Genomic DNA, 24641 nt, shown 5'->3' with positions numbered 1-24641 from the left:
AATAGATAAATAATTCCTTTGGTTTGCTAATATGATTAACATTTATCTGTATCTGAAAAAGCGTACTAATTTTCAATGTTATGTTTTCTATTAACTTCAGAAAAGCTCTCTTCTTTTTAGAGAAAGTTGTAAATTAAATTCAGTGTCTTTTTTATCCTTAAAACACATCTGCAGGCCATCCAGGTGACAAGCATTATCAGCTACACGTTGCTGAGAGATGAAATTGGATTTTATAAGCTGCCTTGAAAATTATGACATGTTGAGTTCCTTGCTTTAGTGGAAGCTCGGCTCACACACTACTGAGTTGAATGGATCTTTATCTTGTCTGTTGGGTGAGTAACTCCTTTTCCTTGAAACTCTCCTTGGTATCCTCAGAATCACAAAATACAAGAGAGTTCTACTTGTGGGAGGTGAGAAGCTCTTTGGTGTTAGGGGCTAAAGGAAGTTCATCCGTACACTTCTCTGTTCTTTAGACCCATGTAGAGGGGTTATGCTCACTCCTGGGGTTCTACTCAAACTGACACTTCCAACCAAAAGCTTAGTTAAGGACAAAGATAGAAATGCTGAAGTCTCATAAAATATAAAGAAATTACGTTGGTATGCATTGGTTTTATAGCTCTAGGAACTATAGGAAAACAGATAATACATAATTACTCAAAGGATGATATTTTTGGAAAAAATCTTCGTCTCTGACCTGCATAGTCCTGTCCAGTACTATAATCCTTGATTCAGAAGCCCCCCTTGTCTTCCCTTCCAAATGGCCATCTTTGATTTTTCTGCAAGTGGGAAAATCCCAGTTGTGTTCTCATTGGATGTCTCAGTGAATTTATGAGACCCCGATTTTCTGGCAGGGAGTAAAAGAATGCATGCAGTTTGGTTTTTCTCTTTTGAATCATTCCCTTTAGAGGTCTTGCTTAGAAGTTGCTCACTATTAATTTCAGCTGTGGCCCCGTGTGAGCTTCTGGCCTCCAGTATCCATTAGGATACTTGCCCTTTATTCACAAAGAACCCTAGTTCTGAAATGATGTGAACTCTTCTTTTCCCCCTTCTTTTGAATATATATACCTTTAAATGTACAAGTGTCAGCTCCTACATTTTCATAACTTCTGAATGGATTTCATAGAGGATACATGCCCAGCATGTCTGTGACCCCAACTTATTCCTCATTCTCTGTTCTGTACTGATACTTTACTGATGAAAAAGAAAATAATGCTATGACTTGACAGCTCGCTGCATTTAGGAATCTCAGATATATGGATGAGGTAAGGTCCTAAGGAAAAGTTGCATAAACTGGAGTCATAAAAAAAGCACACTGCTGAGACTGTCTTTGAAAATGTGTACCATGGAATAAAGGGGCTGATTTTGCCACGGCAGTAAAATTGCAGTAGGTCAGCTCCTGCAGCTTTGATTGCTGCTTAGAAGTTCAGAATTCAGATGTTATGAAAATGCAGGAGCTATCACATGTGCATTTAAAAGACATATTTTAAAGGAAAAAAAGAGTTCAGATCACTATTGAATCTCTACTTGCACAAAATGTAACATTCTCCTATTTATATTTCAAATTGGGCTTTCTGTAACATTGGCACACAAGAAATTGAAAAGCATGGAAATTGCATAATTTAATATTAGGGCTTTTTTACTTGCCAAGAATAGGACCAATTTTATTAAATAGAACAGCTAAATGTTACATTATATAATGCCATACCTCACAAATAAACCAATTTCAACTTAAGAAATTAGTTTTACATAAGCCTGGCTATTAGCAGCGGCTGCCAGGGGACTGACGTGTTCATTATTTGTATTCTGCCTTGTTGAGGTTTTACTGTAGTGGGATTTCTGTACATGAGTTCTTGAGAGAGTACGTAAAATAGTGAAAGGCTGAACATTTCTCTGAGAGGTTTGAGGACTGAAAAATACCACCCTGACCTCAATGGAGTGCTCAGAGAGGTCAGCAATGATATTTTGGGGAAGCAGACACGATTGCTTCCTCACCTAGGCTAACTACTGAAAAACCAGGAACTTTCTCCACTAAAGAAATACTCTGAGAGGTAAGTAAAAAACAAACAAGCAGACTATTTATCTTTAATGTTCCCCTGGAGAATGGCTGCTCTTTAAAAAAACATTGTGTGCCCAGGAGAGGAGAATTACTCAGTAGCAATCTGCCTCTTGACTGAGTTGTACCTATTTTGCTCACTGTTTCATTTAAAATAAGCTTTTAATTTGCTGTTTTCTTTTTAAAATATTGCTATCTGTTGATATTACCATGGTAGCCATGCTTTGGCAACCAAACATGAGTGCTGCCCAAAGAGTACTCAAAAACCAGAGAGTAAAACAGTAATAACATAATATTACATAATAACAACAATTACATAATAACAACTGCCCACGTTCTCACCTGTGGAACCTCCATACAACTAGCTGGTAATGAAAAGATGGAGAAATGGAGGGTGTAACCTTGAGTGGAGACAAGTGAAAGGAAAAGGGTTTAAAAAAATGGTGCCCACTGAAGGCTCATGTCTTTAAGTAATCATGACATTTTTTTTTAAGTTTAACTGGAAGTAATCAGAAAATCTATGCTTGGTGTGGTGGGCACAGGCAATTTAGAAAGCAATTCCAGTAGACCAGCTAAAGAACTGGCTAGGTTGGGAATGGGGGAGGCTGAGGAGAGAGAATCGCCCAGACCATGGTGTGGATAAGGTAGTTTGGACAGATGCCTTTCCCAACTCAATTGTAAGGCCATCATCTAATGGTAGAATGTGCACGTGCACACACGTGTGAGTTTGTGTGTGTGTGTGTGCGTGTACATGCACATGGGTGCCTGTAGGGAGTGTTTCTCTAGTTGAGTCTAAACTGGGCTTCAAAATCTGGTTGTGTTTGACAGAGAGTTGGTGTCCCCTTTCCTCTCCAGCAAATATTTGTATGTGAGTGTGATTCAGAAGTGATTTAACTAAAAAGTTTGTAAGCCATTTTTTTTTTTAGTGCAAGGACTCTTGAGAGAAGGCTAGAGGCTCATGGTTGTTATTTCCTAAGTAGAGTTCTCCAGTGGAAGGTCTGTTTACCTCCTATGTATCCCTTGAATCCGTTTTCTTCTCTCTGTTCCCACTGATAGTGCTTTTAGTTTTGGTTCTTACCACCTTTGTCCTGATGGCAGTTGCTCTTCACCATTTTCTCCCTAGAATCCATCCTTCTATCGTTTGTTGGCAAAGTGATTGTACTGTAATTCTGGATTGATCACAACACTGTCTTACTTAAAATCTTGTAATGAATTCTGGCCACCTTTAGGAATAAATCCTCACCTTGTCCTTCATGATAAGTACCTGCCTACTTCTGGCCTCGTTCGTCAGTTGATCTCCTCTCCTCATCACTTGCCCTACACCATTAACGAATCTCCTTCTAGTTCCTGAATCCGGCTGATTTCATGCCTTGCCTTCTCTGTGTGCCTGGAACCCCACCTTTTCCCCTCCCTCTCCAACCCACCCTTCCCTCCAACTAGCAAGAAGGGAGCAGTTAAGAAAGGAAACTGATTAGCTGGTTGGCTTTATAACTCTGTTTTGAAACGGTAACTCGTCAGAAAATATTTTCTGACTCATTTTCCAGATCAGTTTATACAAAGAACTTTACGCTCTCTCTCAATTTTGTTAGGAAATTCAGTTCCATTTATTAAAGTACATTGAGATTTATTGATAAGGCTTTGTTCTTCTAATAATGACTATTATTTGCATGAAGCAGTGTAAAATACTAATATTTCGGAGAACAATCCACATTTGGTTTTGCAATATTTAAAAAATCTGGTCAAACTAGGACTCTGGTCAAGTTTCACTAATCGGCAACAACAGCGGCAACACTAATCTTCATCTTGTGGTTCTAGCAGAGGCGTCCACAGTGAGCTGGTTGGGGCCAATGTAGCTGTGAGGAGAATGACCAGATTCTCTCAGTTATTTGGGGGCTATTCATATCATAAGAGTGTATACTGGACAGTATCTGGGTATCCCTTCCTTATGAATTTAGAGAAAACTAGATGATTGACCATTCGTTGATAACAGGTCAGTGCTGATGTTTCAAAAAGTCTAAATTAATGACTCAGTCTGGAGAAATGGGATGTTGAAAATGGGGAGAACCTGTCTTGAAGTAGTGCCTAACCTTGGGTAAGTCCCCTTACCCTTCAGCCTAAAGCATTGCTTCTCAAACTTTCATGTACATCAGAATCATCTGGAGGGCTTGGTCAACCATGGCTGGGTCCCATCCTCAGAGTTTCTGAATTAGTAGGTTTGGGGTGGGGCCTGAGAATGTGCATTTCCAACAAAGTCCCAGGTGGTACTGATGCTGCTGGTCTGGGGCTAGACTTTGAGAATCGCTGGGCGTTAGAGTATAAAAGTGCCTGCAGGGCTTCCCTGGTGGCGCAGTGGTTGGGAGTCCGCCTGCTGATGCAGGGGACGCGGGTTCGTGCCCCGGTCCTGGAGGATCCCACATGCCGTGGAGCGGCTGGGCCCGTGGGCCGTGGCCGCTGAGCCTGCGCGTCTGGAGCCTGTGCTCCACAAAGGGAGAGGCCTGCGTATCGAAAAAAAAAAAAAAAAAAAAAAAGTGCCTGCATTCTACTCCATTAATTAAGGGCGTAATTATAAACATGCCACTGCTCTTTGAGTTACAGTCACTTCTGTAAAATGTAGGTAGGAAATGGTTACAATACACAATTTGAAAAGAGAACTAACATAGTTTGTTAGTCTCAACAAAATTATTTAATACCTTTTCCCTAGAGAGAAACAAATACTCAGAAGAGTAAAAGCAAGAGAGAGTTTTATCAAAAGTTCCCAGCAAGATTTGAGTTTAGGCAGCACACGGGAGGTAGTTTAAAAAAGCATGCACACATACTCATACCGCTTTTTAATCCAGTATATTGCTGCCTCTTAATTGGCTGATAAATAAGCAACAATGAACTTAAGCAGTATCAAATTATAGTAGACACTGCTGTGTGAGTTTCAAAATAGCTGAGAATTACATTTAATTATAGTAATAGAAAAGGAAGATTATTTTTGCTTGTTGGGGGAAATAAAAATATCATGTGTACTAAAATATCCAGCACATTCTTTTTATCCCTCTCAGTTATTCCTCGTGCAATAACACTAACAAGAATCAAACCCATTTTCTTTTGCAGTTCACTTTTTCATAATGGGACAAGTGATAATAGAATGAAGCAACATTAGTAGTTTTTTTCAAAAGCAATGGTTAGGCTCTGAGATGAGTACATATTCAACACAATCTCATGCTCGTTCTGTCACTTCCATTTGCAATACTGTAAAATTATTTTTAATTTCCATATGATCATCCTTTGTATTATCTGTCCTCACACAAAGATTAAAATATGATTTGCTATGGCAAGAACATCTACCAGTATATTTTCAACTCTAGGGATGGGATACTAAACCTTTTCTAGATAAGTCTCAGTTATCCAGAAAATGCAATTAATCAGAGCAACTCATTCCTTGAGATTTTGGTATCTATAAGATGCTTCATAGATGAAAATGAAATTAGTGGTCCCCACTGCTTTTGAGTTATTTTCTAAATCTGATAGTAGATTATGCTGAGATGCCCAAAGCAGCTATATCCACAGAGCAATTTGACATATAGATCAAATACATAAATATAGTTTTATTAGCCTAATATTCTAACCAACAGATAATTACATGTATTCTAAATTCTGAAAAGAAGTATAATTCATATAGGAAGTGAATTAAAAAAGCAAAATATTTACTTTTATGATTCCCTTTTGTAATATTTAGAATTTATATATAATGCAGTCATATAGAAATTAAACCAACAGTATCTCAAATAATAAAAGCAATAAAAGGAGCATATTCAGTAGTATTGAAATCCGTATTGTCATAGTGAATGTTCTTAGATTTATAAGATTAACTGTGTCATCACCAGATTTAGGGAGTGATTTAGATCATTGAAGTTTCTGGAAATCATTTTAGTGAGGAGCGTTACCTTTATCTTATTGCAACCACACAACTTGCAGAAGCATCATGAGAGCATTCACTTCAGCTCAAAACATACGAGTTTATTAGCCTAGAAATTCAGACCTCCTGACTCATCTACAATATGTATTTGAATGAGTTGCTGTTATGAATTCAACCTTTTGGAACTTGCCACCTCTCTTTTCAATTTCAGTGTTAGACTATTCTGTTGCTTACTTCTCATCATAATTAATTAATTTATAAATAATTTATACCTCATCTTCTCCCAAGAAAGGATTTAAGGAGGCTGCATTTCACTAGGGAACTACCATAAGTATATAATGAGGTGGAGTTCAGTATCCTCTGTGTTCTCTCTTGGTGGCTGGAAGGTCACGCCTCCTTGTCTGGGAAAATAGTGCACCACAGCCTCCTTTGCCAGAATCCCTCTTCCTCCACTCTGCCTGGCTCACTTTGGGGGTGGTGGTGGGCAGATTGTCCTTGTCCTAGTCATTAGGGACACAGACCAGGTTCAGATTCTGTTTCTGCCACATACTAGCTTTGTGGTCTGGGGCAAGGTACTTCATGTCTGAACCCATATTCTATCTTTACAACAGGGATAATAATTGCAGTTATCTTACAGGGTTGTTCAGAGGACTAATGAGTTATTATGCGTAGAATCTTAGAAAAATGCCTGGCAGGTAGCAAGCACCACTGGAGTGCTAGCCATTGTTATTCCACACCCTTCTGTTCTCCGCTAAGATGCTGTTTCTTCAAAGAGGCTTCCCTGAGACAACACCTCAAGCCAATGCTGTAGGACCATAGGAGCCTGCACTTTTCCTTATGATTCTTATCATTATTTGCTGTTGTTATTGAAGGCACCATGAAGCTGTAAGCTCCAGAAAGGCTAGAATCTGTCTGCCTCAACACTCTATCTCTGACATTTGGGACAGTGCCCAGCACAAAGCAGTCACTTGGTTACTGTTGAATGAGTGAATCCAAGGAATACCTGTCTGTAAACATGCTAACTGAGATGAGATTACAAGTAATTATTTTGTTAGTTCTGCAAATTTTTATTTTCTAATTTTTAACGATTAATATTTGCTTTCTTTATGTAATAGTAAAAGAAAGTAAAATTCTGTTATACCATTTTTATTGTGCTATTGTTAGTCACTTCAGTAAGGCAGCAAAGGGGCTGTAGGATGGAATTCATGTTATTGACCTCAGATTCAGCTGCCCGCCACTCAAAAGCCAATACTCAAGAGACAGGTGTTGATTGGAAAAGGGAAGTTTGCTTTATTCAGGAGGCCAGCAACCTGGGGAGAAGGCAAACTCATGTCCCAGAATCAACTTTGAAGATTCTGCTTGGTCATGAAAGTTCTTAAAGGGAAAAAGGTGAAGTATTTCATTAATCATTGAGTAAGGGGGTCAGACTCGTGTCATCTCCCACAGTGTGCAGGCTTGTTTACTCCTTGTGATCTTTCTTTAGGTGGTATCTTGTTGACACCATCTGCTCATGAGATTACTAAAGGGGAAGCTGGCCAAAAGATCTACTCATCTGTTAATTATGTATTCTTCATTTCTACTTCTTTAATCTAAAGAAAGAATCAATAGGTTAGGCAAGGCATTGTGTGATCAAAAGATTTGAAAGGTGTGCTTGGGATGGAGGTTAGTTAAGCATGGGGGCATCTGGTGTAAAGATTACTTAAAATATAGCTTTACTAAAGTGACAAGACAAAAGGCCTCCTGCAGAGAGTTGCTTCCTGAAAAGAGCTGCTTATATTCGCATTTTTTTGTGTGTGGAACTTTGAAGTTGATTAGTGGTTCTCAATTGGGGGTGATTTTGTCTGCTAGGAGACATTTGGAAATGTTTGGAGACATTTTTTGGTTGTCTCAACTGAGAAGGTGCTATTGGTATCTAGTGTGTAGAGGCCGAGAATGCTCCTCAACATCCTGCAATGCACAGGACAGCTGCTTCCCTTAATGAAAACCATCCAGTCTGAAATGTTAATAGTGCCAAGTTTAAGAAACCTTCACGTAGATGGATGGAGACGTCTACAAAAATTGAGTTTGTATAACTTTCAAAATTGGCTGAGCTGCTAAGTAATAGAACATCAGAATTTTGAAAATTAATAAAATTGATTGTAATTTTTTTATTTTATTATTTATGTATTTATTTATTTTTACATCTTTATTGGAGTATAATTGCTTTACAATGGTTCGTTAGTTTCTGCTTTATAACAAAGTGAATCAGTTATACATATACATATGTTCCCATATCTCTTCACTCTTGCATCTCCCTCCCTCCCACCCTCCCTATCCCACTCTCTAGGGTGGTCACAAGGCACCGAGCTGATCTCCCTGTGCTATGCAGCTGCTTCCCACTAGCTATCTATTTTATGTTTGGTAGTGTATATATGTCCATGCCTCTCTCTCGCTTTGTCACAGCTTACCCTTCCCCCTCCCCATATCCTCAAGTCCATTCTCTAGTAGGTCTGTGTCTTTATTCCTATCTTACCCCTAGGTTCTTCATGACATTTTTTTTTCTTAAATTCCATATATATGTGTTAGCATACGGTATTTGTCTTTCTCTTTCTGACTTACTTCACTCTGTATGACAGACTCTAGGTCCATCCACCTCATTACAAATAGCTCAATTTCGTTTCTTTTTATGGCTGAGTAATATTCCATTGTATATATGTGCCACATCTTCTTTATCTGTTCATCTGTCAATGGACACTTAGGTTGCTTCCACGTCCTGGCTATTGTAAATAGAGGTGCATTTTGGTACATGACTCTTTTTGAATTATGGTTTTCTCAGGGTATATGCCCAGTAGTGGGATTGCTGGGTCATATGGTAGTTCTATTTGTAGTTTTTTAAGGAACCTCCATACCGTTCTCCATAGTGGCTGTACCAATTCACATTCCCACCAGCAGTGCAAGAGTGTTCCCTTTTCTCCACACCCTCTCCAGCATTTATTGTTTCTAGATTTTTTGATGATGGCCATTCTGACTGGTGTGAGATGATATCTCATTGCAGTTTTGATTTGCATTTCTCTAATGATTAATGATGTTGAGTATTCTTTCATGTGTTTGTTGGCAGTCTGTATATCTTCTGTGGAGAAATGTCTATTTAGGTCTTCTGCCCATTTTTGGATTGGGTTGTTTGTTTTTTGTTATTGAGCTGCATGAGCTGTTTATAAATTTTGGAGATTAATCCTTTGTCAGTTGCTTCATTTGCAAATATTTTCTCCCATTCTGAGGGTTGTCTTTTGGTCTTGTTTATGGTTTCCTTTGCTGTGCAAAAGCTTTGAAGTTTCATTAGGTCCCATTTGTTTATTTTTGTTTTTATTTGCATTTCTCTAGGAGGTGGGTCAAAAAGGATCTTTCTGTGATTTATGTCATAGAGTGTTCTGCCTATGTTTTCCTCTAAGAGTTTGATAGTTTCTGGCCTTACGTTTAGGTCTTTAATCCATTTTGAGCTTATTTTTGTGTATGGTGTTAGGGAGTGATCTAATCTCATACTTTTATATGTACCTGTCCAGTTTTCCCAGCACCACTTATTGAAGAGGCTGTCCTTTCTCCACTGTACATTCCTGCCTCCTTTATCAAAGATAAGGTGACCATGTGTGCGTGGGTTTATCTCTGGGCTTTCTATCCTGTTCCATTGATCTATCTTTCTGTTTTTGTGCCAGTACCACACTGTCTTGATTACTGTTCCTTTGTAGTATAGTCTGAAGTCAGGGAGCCTGATTCCTCCAGCTCCGTTTTTCGTTCTCAAGATTGCTTTGGCTATTCGGGGTCTTTTGTGTTTCCATACAAACTGTGAAATTTTTTGTTGTAGTTCTGTGAAAAATGCCAGTGGTAGTTTGATAGGGATTGCAATGAATTTGTAGATTGCTTTGGGTAGTAGAGTCATTTTCACAATGTTGATTCTTCCAATCCAAGAACATGGTATATCTCTCCATGTACTTGTATCATCTTTAATTCCTTTAATTTTCTTAAATTTACCAAGTCTTGATTTGTGACTGAAGATGTGATCTATCCTGGAGAATGTTCCATGAGCACTTGAGAAAAATGTGTATTCTGTTGTTTTTGGATGGAATGTCCTATAAATATCAATTAAGTCCATCTTGTTTAATGTGTCATTTAACGTTTGTGTTTCCTTATTTATTTTCATTTTCGATGATCTCTCCATTGGTGAAAGTGGGGTGTTAAAGTCCCCTACTATGAGTTACTGTCGATTTCCCCTCTTATGGCTGTTAGTATTTGCCTTATGTATTGAGGTGCTCCTATGTTGGGTGCATAAATATTTACAATTGTTATATCTTCTTCTTGGATCGATCCCTTGATCATTATGTAGTGTCCTTCTTTGTCTTTATTTTAAAGTCTGTTTTGTCTGATATGAGAACTGCTACTCCAGCTTTCTTTTGGTTTCCATTTGCATGGAATATCTTTTTCCATCCCCTACATTTAGTCTGTATGTGTCTCTAGGTCTGAAGTGGGTCTCTTGTAGACAGCATATATATGGGTCTTGTTTTTGTATCCATTCAGCCAATCTGTGTCTTTTGGTGGGAGCATTTAGTCTATTTACATTTAAGGTAATTATCGATATGTATGTTCCTATTCCCATTTTCTTAATTGTTTTGGGTTCGTTATTGTAGGTCTTTTCCTTCTGTTGTGTTTCTTTCCTAGAGAAGTTCCTTTAGCATTTGTTGTAAAGCTGGTTTGGTGGTGCTGAACTCTCTCAGCTTTTGCTTGTCTGTAAAGGTTTTAATTTCTCCATCAAATCTGAATGAGATCCTTGCTGGGTAGAGTAATCTTGGTTGCAGGTTTTTCTCCTTCATCACTTTAAATATGTCCTGCCTTCAGACACGGCCATGGGAGAGCCCACACCTGTCCCAGCACAGGGCTGCAGAGATGTACGAGTGTGGGAAGCGAAGGTCCCTGGGGCCAGCCGTCTGGACACAGTCTGCTCTAAGCATGGGCAAAAGCACGCATGGCTTGATGGCCATGATGGCCATGACCTCAGGACCCTCTGCGGGTCACCAGCACAGTGTCCTATGCAGTGAGCTCTTTAGTGAATGCTTAACGGTGATTTTAGACGATATGGGTTATCTGGATTTATCGTTGTTTACGCACTTTAATTAGCCTCTAAAAATACAGGGACCGACCTTCATGCCCATCTTTGTTCACACTTGAACCCATTTTCAACAATGCATTTTTAATGCACTCTTGAGCATCTACTTATACAACTGCGGGCACCTACCTCGTAATCCAGGCAGAACTACTCTGTGGAATAGCCACAGCTCCTGGGTTCTGGACCCCTTCCTGTTCCTCCCAGCCAGCCCCACGCACCCTGGGCAGAGCAGTCAGGGCTCGGTCCCTCAGCCCCTGTGGGAGCCTGGCTCCCATCCCACCTGCAGGAACTCTGCTGAGCATCCCTCCTTGGGAGGCGGGCAGGGCAATGGGGCAGGCATGCAACCCGAGCCTCAGTTTCCTCATTTGGAAGCAAGGTTAACGATGCTCGCTACCCGTGCAGTAAGCATTTGGCCAAGGCCCGTGTGAATGTTAATTAGGGGTAGTAGTACTTCCTGCCAGAAGAAACTCAGCAAAAAACTCAGGTGGCCCCAAAACTGACAGGGCTTAAATCCAACGCGTGGGCCTGTCTCCCTCACTGGCCTGTCTTACCTGAAACCTCCCCCAGAGACTGGCACTGAGCGAGGACCCACCAGGGATGGGCCGGGTAGAATCAGGCTGGCCCCCTCCCCTGGTGGGGCCATAGTACAGTCAGCCCTGCAGGGTGTGGAACTGCAGGGGTGTGTGGGGGCGGGTACAACACGGGGCTTCTCCCAGGCAGGGAAGTAAACGCCCAACACCGTTTCCCACACCTCCCCTGAGGCCCTGACTCGGGCACAGCTCCACTTACAGGACCCACGGAGTCCACCCAATAAAGTAGGGGGGGTCCACAGAGGTGAGCCAGTAACAGCACTGCCCCAGCACCTCGTGTGCATGAGAGGAAAGCCCCCAAAATGAGAAGGTCCAGGGGACATGGATAATTCATGAGCTTTCATTCTTTTGTTTCCCCAGGATGCCTAACAAAATTGCTAGTGAGGCGTGATACATGCTTTCTAAAAACTTATTAAATGTAACCTTAAATGAACACTCCCTGTTCTACAGAATCCAAACCACAGGGTCCACCTGTGAGCTCTGCAAGTACAAACTCCACACAGGAGCACTCACACGTAAGGCTTGCTGTGTGTGTGCACAACTGTGTGTGTGTGTATGTGTGTGTGAATCTAAACATATATATGAATGTATGTGTCTGCGTGTGTGTGTACGTGTGTATCAGGAAGACACCCCTAGGCTTTTGATGGCAACTCCTGAAGGTGTAAAAGTGATTGTATTAACCACAATACACTCCATGTGGACCAATAAATAATTTTTAAAGATTTCAAAGGTTAATTAGTAACTATAAGAACAAAAAGAGAAGAATGGGCAGGTAATAGAGAAAACTGGGGCCTTTACCATAACATTATTTTAATTTATGGCAGTTAAGTTTAATAAGCGATAGCTAGCTAGGTGGGTGGATTGGATGGATGGATGCCGACATAGTGTCAAGGGCTGTGCCCATATTTTGTCTCATTGTTCCTCCACGCTGTCTGAGAGATGGTTTTATGCCCAGTGGACAGTTAGTAGTGCACCCAAGGTTAAGAGCCGGAAGGTGGCAGAAGCCAGGACAGCTGGCCCTCAGCAAGGCGGCCTCGCCCCTTAGAAAGTCTAGGTGTAGGGGCTTCCCTGGTGGAGCAGTGGTTGAGAGTCCGCCTGCCGATGCAGGGGACACGAGTTTGTGCCCTGGTCCGGGAAGATCCCACATGCCGCGGAGCGCCTGGGCCCGTGAGCCATGGCTGCTGAGCCTGTGCATCCAGAGCCTGTGCTCCGCAACGGGAGAGGCCACAACAGTGAGAGGCCCGTGTACCGCAAAAAAAAAAAAAAAAAAAAAAAAAAAAGTCCAGGTGTAAAGTGGTTGGGAAATTATGAGCTGCTAGGATCAGACACAAATACACAAAGTGCTCAGATGTAAAGGGAAGCTCCAAGCCGCTCAAAGAGGGGCTTCAGAACAAGGGGTGTGGGGACAAAGGCACGAGGGTGAAGGGTTCAGAAAAAATATATATATATAAATATATATATATATATATATATGTCCTGCCAGTCCCGTCTGGCTTGCAGAGTTTCTGCTAAAAGATCAGCTGTTAACCTTATGGGGATTCTCTTGTGTGTTATTTGTTGTTTTTCCCTTGCTGCTCTTAATATGTTTTCTTTGTATTTAATTTTTGACAGCTTGATTAATATGTGTCTTGGCGTATTTCTCCTTGGATTTATCCTGTATGGGACTCTCTGTGCTTCCTGGACTTGATTAACTATTTCCTTTCACATATTGGGGACGTTTTCAACTATAATCTCTTCAAATATTTTCTCAGTCCCTTTCTTTTTCTCTTCTTCTTCTGGAACCCCTATAATTCGAATGTTGGTGCATTTAATGTTGTCCCAGGGGTCTCTGAGACTGTCCTCAGTTCTTTTCATTCTTTTTTCTTTCTTCTGCTCTGCAGTAGTTATTTCCACTATTTTATCTTCCAGGTCACTTATCCGTTCTTCTGCCTCAGTTATTCTGCTATTGATCCCATCTAGAGTATTTTAACTTCATTTATTGTGTTGTTCATCGTTGTTTGTTTCATCTTTAGTTCTTCTAGGTCCTTGTTAAATGTTTCTTGCATTTTGTGTATTCTATTTCCAAGATTTTGTATCATCTTTAGTATCATTATTCTGAATTCTTTTTCAGGTAGACTGCCTATTTCCTCTTCATTTGTTAGGTCTGGTGGGTTTTTATCTTGTGTGGTTTTCTGTCTTCTGTGTGGTTTTCTGTCTTCTCATTTTGCTTATCTTACTGTGTTTGGGGTCTCCTTTTTGCAGGCTGGAGGTTCGTAGTTCCCGATGTTTTTGGTGTCTGTCCCCAGTGGCTAAGGTTGGTTTAGTGGGTTGTGTAGGCTTCCTGGTGGAGGGGACTAGTGCCTGTGTTCTGGTGGATGAGGCTGGATCTTGTCTTTCTGGTGGGCAGGTCCGCGTCTGGTAGTGTGTTTTGGGGTGTCTGGACTTATTATGATTTTAGGTAGCCTCTCTGCTAATGAGTGGGGTTGTGTTCCTGTCTTGCTAGTTGTTTGGCATAGGGTGTCCAGCACTGTAGCTTGCTGGTTGTTGAGTGAAGCTGGGTGCTGGTGTTGAGATGGAGATCTCTGGGAGATTTTCGCCGTTTGATATTATGTGGAGCTGGGAGGTCTCTTTTGGACCAGTGTCCTGAACTTGGCTCTCCCACCTCAGAGGCACAGCACTGACTCCTGGCTGCAGCACCAAGAGCTTTTCATCCACACGGCTCAGAATAAAAGGGAGAAAAAGTAGAAAGAAAGAATTAGTAGAAGTAGAAAAAGAAAGAAAGAAAGAAAGAAAGGAGGGAGGAAGGAAGCAAGGAGGGAAGGAAGGAAATAAAGAAAGAAAGAAAGAAGATAAAGTAAAATAAAATAAAGTAAGATAAAATAAAGTTATTAAAATGAAAAATAATTATTAAGAAAAACAAACAAACAAACAAAAAAAACGGAGGGATAGAACCCTAGGACAAATGGTGGAAGCTATACAAACAAAGTCTCACACAGAAGCATACACATACACACTCACAAAAAGGAAAGAGGAAAAAATCATAAATCTTGCTCTCAAAGTCCACCTCCTCAATTTGGGATGATTCGTTGTGTATTCACGTATTCCACAGATGCAGGGTACATCAAGTTGATTGTGGAACTTTAATCCGCTGCTTCTGAGGCTGCTGGGAGAGATTTCCCTTTCTCTTCTTTGTTCTCACAGCTCCTGGGGCTCAGCTTTGGATTTGGCCCCGCCTCTGCGTGTAGGTCGCTGGAGGGCGTCTGTTCTTTGCTCAGACAGGACGGGGTTAAAGGAGCAGCTGCTTCGGTGACTCTGGCTCACTCAGGCCTGGTGGGGGGGGAGGGGCACGGTGGGGGGGGAGGGGCACGGTGGGGGGGGGAGGGAGGGGCACGGAGGGCGGGGCGAGCCTGCGGCGGCAGAGGCCGCCATGACGTTGCAGCAGCCTGAGGCGCGCCGTGCGTTCTCCCGGGGAAGTTGTTCCTGGATCCCGGGACCCTGGCAGTGGCGGGCTGTACAGGCTCCCCGGAAGGGGGGTGTGGATAGTGACCTGTGCTCGCACACAGGCTTCTTGGTGGCGGCAGCAGCAGCCTTAGCGTCTCATGCCCGTCTCTGGGGTCCTCGCTTTTAGCCGCAGCTCGTGCCTGTCTGTGGAGCTCCTTGAAGCAGCGCTCTTAATCCCCTCTCCTCGCGCACCAGGAAACAAACAGGGAAGAAAAAGTCTCCTGCCTCTTCGGCAGGTCCAGACTTTTCCCCGGACTCCCTCCCGGCTAGCCGTGGCACACTAACCCCCTGCAGGCTGTGTTCACGCCGCCAACCCCAGTCCTCTCCCTGCGCTCCGACCGAAGCCCGAGCCTCAGCTCCCAGCCCCGCCCGCCCCGGCAGGTGAGCAGACAAGCCTCTCTGGCTATTGAGTGCCGGTCGGCACCGATCCTCTGTGCGGGAATCTCTCCGCTTTGCCCTCCTCACCCCTGTTGCTGCGCTCTGCTCCGTGGCTCTGAAGCTTCCCCCCTCCGCCATCCGCAGTCTCCGCCCGCGTAGGGGCTCCTAGTGTGTGGAAACCTTTCTGCCTTCACGGCTCCCTCCCAGAGGTGCAGGTCTCGTCCCTATCCTTTTGTCTCTGTTTATTCTTTTTTCTTTTGCCCTACCCAGGTACGTGGGGAGTTTCTTGCCTTTTGGAAGGTCTGAGGTCTTCTGCCAGCGTTCAGTAGGTGTTCTGTAGGAGTTGTTCCACGTGTAGATATATTTCTGGTGTATCTGTGGGGAGGAAGGTGATCTCCGTGTCTTACTCTTCCGCCATCTTCCCCTCGTCCCCTGTAATTTTTTTTTTTAATTGTCAGTTTGTATTTGCTTTGTGGTATGATTTGCTGGTAATTAAGTAGAAATGAGTATTTAATGTAGTATATTCACCAATATCGTCTGTGTCAGTAGAGAACTTTATAGTGTACTGTATGGGTTTTTCCCTTCCAATTGAAGTGGTTTGAAAGGAAAAGTGTCAACTGACTGTTTACACACTTCTAAATGACCAATTTGACAGAATTTTTTTCAAGAGAGCAGTTTATGAGACACTTTAGCTAAAACTGTTGGGCATTGCATATAAATAACCATATTGCTTACAGATTGTTGTTTTATAGCTCTGGACTAATAAAACAGAAATAAGGTAGGGCTCTTTAATGTTTATGGAGCTTGGTCTATTTGAATTTGAGTGTAACATCTGGGATCATATCAGCCAGGACGGGCTAGGTTATGCTGCACTAACAACATCTCAGTGGCTTAACCCAACAAAGGTTTATTTCTTCTTTGGAGTCCACTGTGCATCTGCATGAATCTCCCCGACAATTGTCCCTGTTTGACAAGTCATGCTTCCAGGCTGAGGAAGGTGCCATCATCTTGGAACATATGGCCTTATTAGTCATGTGGCAGGGAAGATAGAACATAGGAGATTGCAGGTTAAATCTTTAGTGTTTTCACCTGGAATGGACATAGGTGACTTCCAGTCACATTTTCTTTTTTTTTTTTTGCTGTACGCGGGCCTCTCACTGTTGTGGCCTCTCCCGTTGCGGAGCACAGGCTCCGGACGCACAGGCTCAGCGGCCATGGCTCACGGGCCCAGCCGCTCCGCGGCACATGGGATCCTCCCAGACCGGGGCACGAACCCGTATCCCCTGCATCGGCAGGCGGACTCTCAACCACTGCGCCACCAGGGAGGCCCCAGTCACATTTTCTTGACCCAGCAAATTACATGGGCAGATTTAGGCAGTTGGGGAAGTTTAATCCTCCCATGTGGCATTGGAGAAGGAGAAATTCCTGAGTGTGAGCTGTCCTAACTAGCTTTCCTATTTGTTTACCTTTATATGTGGTTATTCAGGATGGTTATTAAGAAGGTATTTGCTAAGGGCACAGATGCCATATCTCACACCAAATTATTCTAATTTCATTACGGTCATTTGGGGTCTGTATTTATATTTCACTTAATGTATTTGTAATTTGCTTCTAAATGTTTGGGCTTCTTCTAAATGAGAGTCTGTACCAGATGCTACAGTTTCTGGTTTCTCAAATGGGCTAACACATTCCATAGGGTGTTGAATGCTAAAGGATACAGATGGTGGCCTTTGCATTTTACATAATGGTAAGTAATCACAACATAATTTTTGTGGTAAAACAAAACCAAACACACCTCAGAATACCAAAACAAGAGATGAATTTTTAAGAGAAAATATAAGACCTCAGTGAAATTTTATGCTGAAGCAGGTTGCTTATAGCTATGTCTCAGAGGAACGTATGTCCTTTCCTCTGCAACAAAGATTACTTCACTGGGCAGGGTTAAGAAACACTGCTTGTGCACCTACTTTGTTGTTCAACTTTGATTTGGATATTTCCTTAGTTGTCTTCATTTTGGTAGAAATGATCATATCATGTTTTTGAAAGTGGAGCTCCTTCAGGAACCCATTGTTTTATTCATCATGAACATGAGGTTTTCTTTTGCAAAGAGGAATTCAGAATTTCTATTCTGCGTCCTACTAGTAGTTAGGTAGGAGAAACTGGATAATAAAATCGACCATTGTGTTTGTTATTCTAGACCACCTCATGGAACTGTGGGAAGATACTGAGCTATACCCACTCTTCCTCATTTTACCATGTGATTCTCTCTATTTATGGTTCATACTACCTATAGCTATTTGAGTCTGTATTCATTCCTTCATCAGACAACTTGGGAGCATCTACTGTGTGTGACTGGCATTGTGCTAGGTGCTGAGGATTAGGACAAGATGACTAAGACAGTTCTTACCCTCAGAGACATTGTGTCTAGGACATAATGGCTGCAGGGGTTGTGAAAAATCTCTCATTCATTTCACATATATTTATTGAGCACTGGTATGTGACAGGCATCCAATACTACAGCGAATAAGAAGCAGTAGAGTGTAGTGTATAAGACCCAGGCAGCCTGGAATCAGATTACATTGTGGGGCTTCATGGAGGCTCTTTAACCACCTTATGCCCCAGTTTCCTCATATGTAAAATTGGGGTGATGCAAAATTTACTGATGTTATAGAATTCTTGGGAAGATCCTATGAGTTGGTATATATAAATCACTATGTAACTTTTAGCTCCTACTATTATTTGTCACATTTTTTCCCTCATGCTTTACTCCCTCCTCAAATCTATATTCTTTCCCATCTCTCCTTTCCATTCCCTTAGACCAAGCAGTCCCAGTAATGAACCATTAATTTGAATATTGTAGTTTATCAGTAACCTGTTAAAAATACTGCCTGTTAAAAAAACAGTGGAAAAATATAGCTCTAGCATTTTCTATAACCCTTTCTTTTGTTTGTTTCTTTGTAGTCATGAAAAAAGCCATTGCAGATCACATTCTTCAACGGACTTAACCAGGTAAGATGTCTTGCCCTTGATCCAAGGGCAAGACAACACCAATCAGAAGTTGCGTTTTGCAGGAGCCTCTTCCACTTTGCCAGATGCTGAAAGTCTGGAATGTCTCCTGTCTGCCCCCATTACCAGGGCCGTATGCTTGTTCCATGAGCATAGGTGGGCATTCATCAGGGGGGCACACAGTTGTCAACAACCTGCGGGGCTACCTTGGCAGCAGAGCAGCCAGTACCGGCAACTTAAGAATTTTATACTGCTTTTATGAAGTGCTTTGCCAGTGTGGTTTAACTTTGCAAAGAAATAGGTGTGGAGAGAACTCAGTGGAGACCCATTCTTTGTCAGCATTTGCATTTTATAGGAAGCATACATATACATTTCCCATTTCTATAGTAATATGGCTTTAATCTTAACGAATGCCATTTTGGTGGTTCTCTTCAGAGAGTGGAATTAACATTCACATGTGAACAGAAGATGTTAAAGTATTATTAGTCTTCTGAGGGTTTTGCTTCTGGCTATGCAGTTTTAGAGATTTCATCTTGGTTAAGGGGAAGCAAAATACCACCATTTCTGCTTGTTAGAAGGAAACTCTCCAAGGTTTCTATTTCAGGCCAGGGTTTTGATTTTTCAAAGCAGAAAAAATGTTTTTTCCTGGACCCTGAATATAACCTGAAGTCAAAAATCAATTGAAAAGCCAGCAAAAAATTGGCCATGAGTGCTGTTAGAATCTTTTATTGGTAACAGTTTTCTGGTTATTACTAACACATTTCTTAATTAACTGCCTAGGTCGTTAATATAGTTCTGTGTAATTTTAGAAGCTCTATTTTTTTGGTGCTTATATCTTGCTTCGCTCCACAAAGAGTGTAAGTTGACAAACCCCATTTTGTGCTGATGAGAACTTGGCTTGAAGAGTCATATAAAATAATGGGTTTAGAATACTGTTTAATTTCATGCCTTTGCTGCCCATCTTTTCTCTAAAATATGGAGCCCTTCTTGCTCAGCTACTCTCCAAGCCGTGATCATTTCACCTTATATAGAGATTCTTGCTTATCAGATAAACATGTGCATAGTATCCCGGATTTTGGTTACATAGTAGTCAGTATGGGGGTGTGAAACTTAACTTTTGTTAGTGTAACTTCACTTACACACACATAGACACACATCTGCCTTTCAATTGTAAAATTTATCTTATAGAATCTAGGTTTTCATCTTGCATACTTTTGTACTTAAAAACAAAGTATAACATTCCAAGTCCTAAGGTGGTGTTCTGTCATAATAAAGACAGCCTTCTCACTAAAAGAATATTTATCAAGGGCCTTATTAAACCATGCAGTTATCTTTTTAAATCCTCCCAAGGGCTCTACAAGGTAGATATTGTTACCCCACACAACTGATAAGCTAACTGAAGGTCTGAGATGTTAAAGGACTTGGCTAATGTCACAGCTTTTAAGTGGTAAAGCTGGGATGGATTCAGTCACAGCAAGCTCTAAAGGCAGCATTGAATTTCAGAAGGCAGAATTTCAGTGTGGTCCTTGGACCAGCTGCCTCAGTGTCTCCTGGGGGTGTGTTAAAATGCAGAATCCTGACTTCCGGGTAAGATGGCGGAAGAGTAAGAAGCGGAGATCACCTTCCTCCCCACGGATACACCAGAAATACAGCTACACGTGGAACAACTCCTACAGAACACCTACTGAACGCTGGCAGAAGACCCCAGACCTCCCAAAAGGCAAGAAACTCCCCACATACCTGGGTAGGGCAAAGCGGAGAGATCCGCACACAGAGGATCGGTGCCGAGCGGCACTCACCAGCCCGAGAGGCTTGTCTGCTCGCCCGCCAGGGCGCGCAGCGCTGGAAGCTGAGGCTCGGGCTTCGGTCAGAGCGCAGGGAGAGGACTGGGGCTGGCGGCGAGAACTCAGCCTGAAGGGGGCTAATGTGCCACAGCTAGCCGGGAGGGAGTCCGTGAAAACTCTGGAGCTGCCGAAGAGGCAAGAGACTTTTTCTTCCCTCTTGGTTTCCTGGTGCGCGAGGAGAGGGGATTAAGAGCGCTGCTTAAAGGGGCTCCACAGACGGGCGCGAGTCGCGACTGAAAGCGCGGAGCCCAGTGACGGGCGTGGGACGCTGGGGCTGCTGCTGCCGCTGCCAAGAAGCCTGTGTGCGAGCGCAGGTCACTGCCCACACCGCCCTTCCGGGAGCCTGTGCAGCCCGCCACTGCCGGGGTCCCGGGATCCAGGGGCGGCTTCCCTGGCAGAACGCACGGCGCGCCTCGGGCTGGTGCAACGTCACGCCGACCTCTGCCGCTGCAGGCTCGCCCCGCACTCCGTGCCCCTCCCTCCCTCCCGGCCTGAGTGAGCCAGAGTCCCCGAAGAGGCTGCTCCTTTAACCCTGTCCTATCTGAGCGAAGAGCAGACGCCCTCCGGCTACCTACACGCAGAGGCGGGGCCAAATCCAAAGCTGAGACCCAGGAGCTGTGAGAACAAAGAAGAGAAAGGGAAACCTCTCCCAGCAGCCTCAGAAGCAGCGGATTAAAGCTCCACAATCAACTTGATGTATCCTGCATCTGTGGAATACATGAATAGACAACACATCATCCCAAATTGAGGAGCCCGGAGTCAGTGCTGTGCCTCTGAGGTGGGAGAGCCAACTTCAGGACACTGGTCCACAAGAGACCTCCCAGCTCCACATAATATCAAACGGCGAAAATCTTCCAGAGATCTCCATCTCAACACCAGCACCCAGCTTCACTCAACGACCAGCAGTCTACAGTGCTGGACACCCTGAGCCAAACAACTAGCAAGACAGGAACACAACGCCACCCATTAGCAGAGAGGTGGCCTAAAATCATAAAAAGTCCACAGACACCCCAAAACACACCACCAGACGTGGACCTGCCCACCAGAAAGACAAGATCCAGCCTCATCCACCAGAACACAGGCACTAGTCCCCTCCACCAGGAAGCCTACACAACCCACTAAACCAACCTTAGCCACTGGGGACAGACACCAAAAACAACAGGAACTACGAACCTGCAGCCTGCAAAAAGGAGACCCCAAACACAGTAACATAAGCAAAATGAGAAGACAGAAAAACACACAGCAGGAGAAGGAGCAAGATAAAAACCCACCAGACCTAACAAATGAAGAGGTAATAGGCACTCTACCTGAAAAAGAATTCAGAATAATGATGGTAAAGATGATCCAAGATTCTATTTCCCAGATCCAAAATCTTGGAAATAGAATAGACAAAATGCAAGAAACAGTTAACAAGGACCTAGAAGAACTAAAGATGAATCAAGCATCGATTAAAAACACAATACATGAAATAAAAAATACTCTAGATGGGATCAATAGCAGAATAACTGAGGCAGAAGAACGGATAAGTGAGGTGGAAGATAAAATAGTGGAAATAACTGCTGCAGAGCAAAATAAAGAAAAAAGAATGAAAAGAACAGAGGACAGTCTCAGAGACCTCTGGGACAACATTAAACGCACCAACATTCGAATTATAGGGGTTCCAGAAGAAGAAGAGAAAAAGAAAGGGACTGAGAAAATATTTGAAGAGATTATAGTTGAAAACTTCCCTAATATGGGAAAGGAAATAGTTAATCAAGTCCAGGAGGCACAGAGAGTCCCATACAGAATAAATCCAAGGAGAAATACGCCAAGACACATATTAATCAAACTGTCAAAAATTAAACACAAAGAAATCCTATTAAAAGCAGCAAGGCAAAAACAACAAATAACACACAAGGGAATCCCCATCAGGATAACAGCTGATCTCTCAGCAGAAACTCTACAAGCCAGAAGGGAGTGGCAGGACATACTTAAAGTGATGAAGGAGAAAAACCTGCAACCAAGATTACTCTACCCAGCAAGGATCTCATTCAGATTTGATGGAGAAATTAAAACGTTTACAGACAAGCAAAAGCTGAGAGAGTTCAGCACCACCAAACCAGCTTTACAACAAATGCTAAAGGAACTTCTCTAGGCAAGAAACACAACAGAAGGAATATACCTACAATAATGAACCCAAAACAATTAAGAAAATGGGAATAGGAACATACATATCGATAATTACCTTAAATGTAAATGGACTAAATGCTCCCACCAAAAGACACAGAGTGGCTGAATGGATACAAAAACAAGACCCATCTATATGCTGTCTACAAGAGACCCACTTCAGACCTAGAGACACATACAGACTGAAAGTAAGGGGATGGAAAAAGATATTCCATGCAAATGGGAACCAAAAGAAAGCTGGAGTAGCAATTCTCATATCAGACAAAATAGACTTTAAAATAAGGACTACTAGAAGAGACAAAGAAGGACACTACATAATGATCAAGGGATCGATCCAAGAAGAAGATATAACAATTGTAAATATTTATGCACCCAACATAGGAGCACCTCAATACATAAGGCAAATACTAACAGCCATAAAAGGAGAAATCGACAGTAACACAATCATAGTAGGGGACTTTAACACCCCACTTTCACCAATGGACAGATCATCCAAAATGCAAATAAATAAGGAAACACAAGCTTTAAATGATACATTAAACAAGATGGACTTAATTGATATTTATAGGACATTCCATCCAAAAACAACAGAATACACATTTTTCTCAAGTGCTCATGGAACATTCTCCAGGATAGATCATATCTTGGGTCACAAATCAAGCCTTGGTAAATTTAAGAAAATTGAAATTGTATCAAGCATCTTTTCCGACCACAATGCTATGAGACTAGATATCAATTACAGGAAAAGAGCTGTAAAAAATACAAACACATGGAGGCTAAACAATACACTACTTAATAACGAAGTGATCACTGAAGAAATCAAAGAGGAAATTAAAAAATACCTAGAAACAAATGACAATGGAGACACGACGACCCAAAACCTATGGGATGCAGCAAAAGCAGTTCTAAGAGGGAAGTTTATAGCAATACAATCCCACCTTAAGAAACAGGAAACATCTCGAATAAACAACCTAACCTTGCACCTAAAGCAATTAGAGAAAGAAGAACAAAAACATCCCAAAGTTAGCAGAAGGAAAGAAATCATAAAAATCAGATCAGAAATAAATGAAAAAGAAATGAAGGAAACGATAGCAAAGATCAATAAAACTAAAAGCTGGTTCTTTGAGAAGATAAACAAAATTGATAAACCATTAGCCAGACTCATCAAGAAAAAAAGGGAGAAGACTCAAATCAATAGAATTAGAAATGAAAAAAGGAGAAGTAACAACTGACACTACAGAAATACAAAAGATCATGAGAGATTACTATAAGCAACTCTATGCCAATAAAATGGACAACCTGGAAGAAATGGACAAATTCTTAGAAATGCACAACCTGCCAAGACTGAATCAGGAAGAAACAGAAAATATGAACAGACCAATCACAAGCACTGAAATTGAAACTGTGATAAAAAATCTTCCAACAAACAAAAGCCCAGGACCAGATGGCTTCACAGGCGAATTCTATCAAGCATTTAGAGAAGAGCTAACACCTATCCTTCTGAAACTCTTCCAAAATATAGCAGAGGGAGGAACACTCCCAAACTCATTCTACGAGGCCACCATCACCTTGATACCAAAACCAGGCAAGGATGTCACAAAGAAAGAAAACTACAGGCCAATATCACTGATGAACATAGATGCAAAAATCCTCAACAAAATACTAGCAAACAGAATCCAACAGCACATTAAAAGGATCATACACCATGATCAAGTGGGGTTTATTCCAGGAATGCAAGGATTCTTCAATATACGCAAATCAATCAACGTGATACACCATATTAACAAATTGAAGGAGAAAAACCATATGATCATCTCAATAGATGCAGAGAAAGCTTTCGACAAAATTCAACACCCATTTATGATAAAAACTCTGCAGAAAGTAGGCATAGAGGGAACTTTCCTCAACATAATAAAGGCCATATATGACAAACCCACAGCCAGCATCGTCCTCAATGGTGAAAAACTGAAACCATTTCCACTAAGATCAGGAACTAGACAAGGTTGCCCACTTTCACCACTCTTATTCAACCTAGTTTTGGAAGTTTTAGCCACAGCAATCAGAGAAGAAAAGGAAATAAAAGGAA

General features: G+C 42.0%; 1 long non-coding RNA gene across 1 annotated transcript in view; it reads left to right on the top strand.

Annotated features, from left to right (window-relative positions):
- The first annotated feature begins 201 nt into the window (after positions 1 to 201).
- The window catches only part of LOC309810096, a 115669-nt gene continuing 91229 nt past the window's right edge, over positions 202 to 24641 (top strand). Inside the window, exons 1-2 of the long non-coding RNA XR_014294938.1 lie at positions 202 to 332; positions 18501 to 18548. This is a non-coding gene — a long non-coding RNA (uncharacterized lncRNA). The remainder of the gene's footprint in view (positions 333 to 18500; positions 18549 to 24641) is intronic.

The sequence above is a fragment of the Mesoplodon mirus genome, assembly GCF_964341445.2.
Source record: "Mesoplodon mirus genome assembly, chromosome: 9".
Classification (NCBI taxonomy): Eukaryota; Metazoa; Chordata; class Mammalia; order Artiodactyla; family Ziphiidae; genus Mesoplodon; species Mesoplodon mirus.
This window is presented reverse-complemented; position numbering and strand designations above follow the sequence as displayed.